The 6,716-nt window shown below is 37.4% G+C and overlaps 1 long non-coding RNA gene across 1 annotated transcript; it reads left to right on the top strand.

The window, feature by feature from the left end:
- Positions 1–838: 838 nt before the first annotated feature.
- Positions 839–6,488, top strand: LOC132366317 (uncharacterized). Its single transcript, XR_009503418.1, has 3 exons — positions 839–925; positions 2,490–3,651; positions 6,354–6,488. It is a non-coding gene; the product is annotated as an uncharacterized LOC132366317 (long non-coding RNA).
- Positions 6,489–6,716: the final 228 nt, after the last annotated feature.

The following is a 6,716-nucleotide window of genomic DNA, read 5'->3' as shown; positions in this document are numbered from 1 at the left end:
CACATTATTCAGCTTACATTTGAAATTTTCTTCATCTATTTAAATATATTTAGTTTTGTGTGAATACGAGTTAGAAATCTTAAACACTTTATAAGATGAAATAAGATTCAGCTACAGCTGGCAAAACTATGCCACAAAATGATTTACAAGAATAAGTTTGAACTATGTTATTGCATGTCTCACAATGGATTTAAAATGTAAAAATCTGCATGTCTCACAATGGATTGAAAATGTAAAAATGTAATAAGTAAAAATTTTATTATAAAAAAGGCCTATTATCTGGTAAACATTCTAGTTAAGTTTTATAAAGTTAGGCTCAATACCTAAACTAAAATGTTTGTTTTGAATTCAGAACATTCTAACATAGGCCAGTAAATATGAATAAGAATAATATTATGAATAGGAATTAAGAGAAAGCTCAAAGTACTATGAAATTAAAGTAGTATAATTAATTAATTAGAGATGCTACCAAATGCAAATACCATACTTTGAAATACGCGAGTAACTTGGTTCTTGGGATATTTTTATATCTTGGGGCACTGTACCACAATGAGATTTGGGATTAGTGAGGAGTCTGAGTTCTGTGTTAGATTCTATTAGTGTCTCCCATGATGCATCCCTGCCAGTTTGCACATGAATCATAGGTCTTTATGTAGAAGAATATCTGTTTGTCCCATGTTTAGCCTGGGGCACAAGTCATGTTTGGCCAGTGAAATATGAAGGGAGGTGACATTTGATAGGACCACACAGAAACTTTGAAAGCCAGTGTATACGCCCACTAGCTTGTTTACTTCCTTCCTGCTATGTCCCAAATAGGTGCTGCTCTTTCAGCCGGGATCACAGAGTTAAGAAGACACTTTAAGAAGGTTTGAAGTTGACCTTTACCTGGAGGACGGCCGTAGCTAATCAACAGCCAATGTGCAATGTGAGTACCAAATAGTTTTTTGTTGTAAGGTACTGAAATTGGGAAGTTGTTTTTTGCTACAGCATAAATTAGTAAAAATTGACTAACACTTCTGTTTAAATTTAGTAGGAGAGAGGATATTTTGAACTCAGGAAAATTTTAAAAGCACTTTCACAAAAAAGTATATATGGGAGTGGAAGATGTGGAAATTAATTCTCTCAAAATTAGTTGGCTGAACTTAGTCCTTGGAAAGACTTTATGGACTTCCAGAAGTTTATATCTTAATTTAAAAATGACTTAATTGCACAACATGAACTAAAGAATAGCATGAATCCAATTGTACCTTGTCACACCCCAAAGCAAAAAGACTGCACTCCCTCATATTCTTGCTAATATTTACATTCATTTAGCAGAGAAGATATATATCCTTACATTTCTTAAAAAACAAATAACAAAGAAAGCAAACATGTGACACAGTTACAGAATGACAAATTATCAACCAATAACATCCTGTTTTGAAAGAGTAGGTTTTGACTGACATAAGAATGCCTCAACTGCATTCTAGAAGCTGTGAAATGTTATAACTGGAAAGTTGGTATTACAAAAAAAAAAAAAAGAACAGATCTTTTTTACATTTTTTCCAATACTTGCTATAGAAATTATAGTTTATATACCATTATTTAATTCTTTATTGTTGAAACTGCATTTTAACTGTGGGAAATATTAAAATATTTTATAACATAATCTCAGTCACCATTGCTTACAGATTCTGCTACAGTCTAATATTCACTATTAAGCATGAGTTTTTCCTACACAACATTTTCAATGTCAATTGAAACAGGTGCTCATTTAATCTTTTTCCATCTTTTCTTTAATTCAATGAGCTGCTTCCTCTCCTTTCACTATTTTTGTGCTCACAATACATATTGAAGTGAGAAAATTTTGCAGGTCTAATTCTGAAACAGGTTTGAGTCACTTTTTAAAAAAATATTTATGTTTCATATTGCTGTTGTTGCCATGAAACTATGACTATACCCCATTTCTTCCAGTACTAAGGCCACTCTCTGAGTTAGTTTTATATCTGAGAAAATAGCATAATTTATTTCAGACCAGTACAGCATTGCTAGAATAGTCTTTTTGTCCTTTTAAGTCAAGGAAGAGTTATAACTACACCTGAAGATACCCCCTACTCTCATGAAAATATTTATTTTTATTTACATTCTTACTGCATTTTCCTCATCCTAGTTCCTACAACATGCCCATTTTCTAATCATATTATAGAGCTTCTGGAATGCTAAGACCATGTCTTATTGTCACATAGACCTGATTTTAATACTTCTCTTATAGTGTGACAAATTGTAAAAATGTGAATACGTTTTTCCATCTCTTTATCCACACCTTCTTGAAATGAAACTCTGAAGCTCTTCCCGTTAAAATGTACTCTATTTTTCTATTTGTTCTGGCCTTCCTTTATGATATTTTTCCCTAATAGAATGTGATAGAAGTGGCCTTGTACAAATCATAACCTTTGTCAAAAGAATCTTAGCATGCTTAAATTTTGCCACTGCCTTGTGGATAAACACAGGTTGACCTGCGGGGAAATAAGAGACAACACGGAGAAGGAGGCGGGATCAAGATGGCAAAGTAGGAAGATGCTGAACTTGCCACATCCCATGAACACATCAAAGCTACAACTACATATGGAGCGACTCTCTCTGAGAACGACCTGAAGACTAGCAGAACAGATGTTCTACAACCAAGGATATAAAGAAAGAACCACCGGGAGTCTGGTAGGAGGGGAGGAGAAATCTAGTCAGGACCCACGTTCCTGGTAGGTGACCCAAAAGAAGAAATATCACAGCTTGGGGATCCTCCCTAAGGAACAAGGGGTTTGAGCCCGACATTGGGTATCACAGCCCTGGGGTCTGGCAGCAGGAAGAAAAACCCCTTGACTGGTTTGAAAACCGGTGGGACTTACCTGAGAGCCGTAAGAAACCGAGACTCTGATGTGAAGTATGTGCAGACTTGCTTGCTCCCAATCCCAGTACAGAAGCAGAAAATTGAAAACACCTGGTGCTCTGGTTGCATGTGAGGACCACCCCAGCAAGCCCCCTACCTGTATCGGGCACCAGCTCCAACCCCTCATGCTTTGGCCTCACTCCCTGCCAAAGCAGAGACTGCCATCACACCACGGAGAAGGTGCAGTTCACTCCGGACTGCAGCTCAAGCCATTTGACAACCTGGAGTCCTGGTCCCAAACCCATCTAAGGAGAATGCCATCCAGTGGGGAGAAGCTGCAGCACACTCCTAACTATGGCTTCAGGCCCTCAGTCCCCAGCCGTGTCCCCCAGCCAGGCACTGACCACCATCATGCCAGGGAGAAGCAGCAGCTCAAGTGGGGCTTAGGCGCCATCCTTTATGAGCCTGGTTCCACGCCCCATCGAGACAGTAAGCGCCACTGCACCATGTGAGAAGACACGGCTGCACTGGGTTTTGGCTCCAGCCACCACCAGCACTGACCCCTCCCCCCGCCAAGGCAGCAACTTCCGCTGCACCCAGGAAGAAGCCCTGGCTCACAACAGGCTCCAGCTCTGGCCCGTCAAGCCCCAGCCCTACCCTACACCAAGGCAATGGCCATCAGCGCACCCATGCCCACTTCATGTCCAGCTCTCTCACCAAGGTCCCTGGACACACGCAGACTGCATAGGGATGCTTGCACACAAGGACACGACTTCAAGACCGGATAGGTAACTATTTCGCCTAATTTCATAATTGACCATATATTTGTGGGTTTATTTCTGGGCCCTCTATTCTGTTCCACTGATATGTGTCTGTTTTTATGCCAGTACCATGCTGTTTTAATAAATGGTTTTAAAAGGGGATTTACAAGATCAGATTTTGCTTTAAAAACTATACTCTGTGATTTGTTGAAGGAACTAGACTAGACAAAAGTAGATGCAGAGAGGCCAGATAGGAAGATTTGCAGTAGCCCTTATGGGAGATTATGTTCCATTGGTGGAACATGGAGGTGATAAAGAGAATAGAGAAAAACTCAGAATATAAGAAGTTGAGGGGAAGAATGGAGAATTGGAAGAACGGTGTGACTCTCAAGTTTCTGGTGTGAGTGATTGATGGTGATGCTTACTGAGATGGCAAATAGTAGATGCAACAAGCAGATTTGAACTGAAGGGACATTAAGACACTTTGGGGATAATATTAGAAAGCAGTATCCCACTACAATTAAGCTCATCCACAGGCTCTAGCTTTATTGCATGAAATAACAACATTTCCATTGTCAGAGTGCAATATAATACTCTGTTTGGCTAAAAGATAAATGATTACTAGGTTAATCAAACAAATAGTAAGATTGACTGGGCCTTTGACTAATACATTCAGTTTCACTGTAAACCTAAAGCCCAGTGATTTTTGTATATTTCCTAAGTTGTGCCCTCCAATCATCTTCTTAAGCTACAAAGAACTGCCTGTATTTTAAATTAGATTTGAAAACAGAAACTCTTTGTGATACATGTAGATTTCTTTGGTGGTCAATAGGCTTGATATTGGAGAAACTTAACTAACACTGGGGACAACAGTGTTTTTTTTTTTTTTTTTTTTCCTCAGTACTTAAAGATTAGAGGAATAAATTTGGGTAGAATTTTTATTTTAATTCAATTTTTAAACTATCTGTTGATTTGGCTAACTTGCACACAGCATGTTGCTACATATTTTAAGGAATATATCAAGCCCCTCAAAATAATGGAAGAAAATAATTGGCAAAAAATCTTCACACATAGTTAAAAACTTAAAAAATAATTGACTTTATAACTTATATAACTGTATAATATAACTATGAAGGCATATTTCATTTGACTATGCTACATGAAAGTACAATTATAAATATAAAATATATCCTCTAAAAATAAGACACAGGTTATATTTTTAACATTAGTCCTATATTTTAGTAAAAAAGAGCTAATAGGTACCTAAATAGTCATCTCCTTTAATCCAAAACTAACAGTAATTATCTATTAAGAAAAGAGGGTTATTAACAATATATGAAAATACAATTTTCCCTTAGTTTAAAATTTTAATAATTGACTCTACTTCTTTCTCTCCAAATAATACCCTATACACTTTGTCACGCAACCTTTTAAAACAACTGTGCTTTTTATGCCTTAATCTTACAAATTCCAAATCAGTGGGGTCATATTCATGAAGTTTTCCTTCATTTTCAGCATGATAGAAAAGACAGAAGGAGTTGTCAAGGGCAGACAGGCTGGCTGTTTGTTTAAGGACTATGTTGCATTTTAATCCCTTATAATTAGACAGGTGTCATGTGCATTCTAAGGAGATCTATCAATCAAAATATGCTGCACATTTTTTCTTTGTTTTTTCTTGTCTTCTCACTTTGACAGAATTGACTGAAAGGAAAATTGAATAAAGAGACATATTTAATTTTTTTTTTACTTGAACTACTGTCAAAATAGAAAAGCAAAAAAGAAATCAAGGGGTTGAGTGGTGGTTAGGTAACTGCATAATGGGTAATATTTACCTGGTAACAAAACCTCATTCTCATGATGGTCCTGCCTAGGAGACAGGAAAGACTTGGTCCTGATTCTAGCTATCAGTCGTACATAGATTTATGCTCCTGTGGGTTTATGTTGAGTTTGATTATTATTATTATTTTTTTTAATTGTATGTATTTAAGGAACACAACAGGATGTTTTGTTTTGTTTTAAATTTTTATTTATTTATTTATTTTTGGCTGTGTTGGGTCTTCGTTTCTGTGCGAGGGCTTTCTCTAGTTGTGGCAAGAGGGGGCCACTCTTCATCGCGGTGCGCGGGCCTCTCACTGTCGTGGCCTCTCTTGTTGCGGAGCACAGGCTCCAGACGCGCAGGCTCAGTAGTTGTGGCTCACGGGCCTAGTTGCTCCGTGGCATGTGGGATCTTCCCAGACCAGGGCTCGAACCCGCGTCCCCTGCATTGGCAGGCAGATTCCCAACCACTGCGCCACCAGGGAAGCCCCGAGTTTGATTATTTCTAAGATCAGTCATATTAACTTAAGTATTGTTACAAAGAACAATCTTTGTAGAGTCAATATGTATATGGTAGAAGTCATGGTGAAAACAAACACATATATGATGATTTAATGAGAAGCTTTTGTATTTTTCTTTCTTTAGAATTTTTAAAAATCCTTATATGAAGCTCATGCTCTACAGTAGAGTATGCACAGTAGAGAGACAGTATGTGTATAGTATATGCAAGAAAAGGCATTATCTTTCTGAGATATAGTCATGATCATGAGTCTGCCTTTCATAGATTTTCTGTTATGAGTAATTTTACCAAAGTCATCAGATAATAGAGACAATCTAAGTGAACAGTAGAGATAATCTAAGTGAACCAAGTAACCAAGCATCAAAACTAAAAGCAGTTCTGTGTTTCTTTGTAGGGGCAGCGATGCACAGGAAACAGCTTTGCTGCGTGATTCGCTAGCAGTGTCTCTTCCTTGCTTCCGGGCTCCGCTAAGAGCAGTGTGCTTCTCCTTCTTCTAGTTTCTCAGCCTCAATAAAGAGCGGTAGCTTTATTTATTCCATCTTGTCTATATCTAGCTCTTCTACAGTATAATTTCTATATCGTGAGGCCCTGGTGTAAGACACTGTATTTTAAGTCATTAATGCAATAATCAATGCATATTTTTTGTAAATATTATGAAGGATCACCTGAAGCTTTCACACAGCAAGTGTAAAATTTGAATGGTAAATCACATTGTAGCATTTATATTGTCAAAGAATGACTATTTTAAAAGTATTTT

Source organism: Balaenoptera ricei, chromosome 5, assembly GCF_028023285.1.
Source record: "Balaenoptera ricei isolate mBalRic1 chromosome 5, mBalRic1.hap2, whole genome shotgun sequence".
Classification (NCBI taxonomy): Eukaryota; Metazoa; Chordata; class Mammalia; order Artiodactyla; family Balaenopteridae; genus Balaenoptera; species Balaenoptera ricei.
Note: the sequence above shows the minus strand (reverse complement) of the source record. Positions and strands in the feature narration are given on the sequence as shown.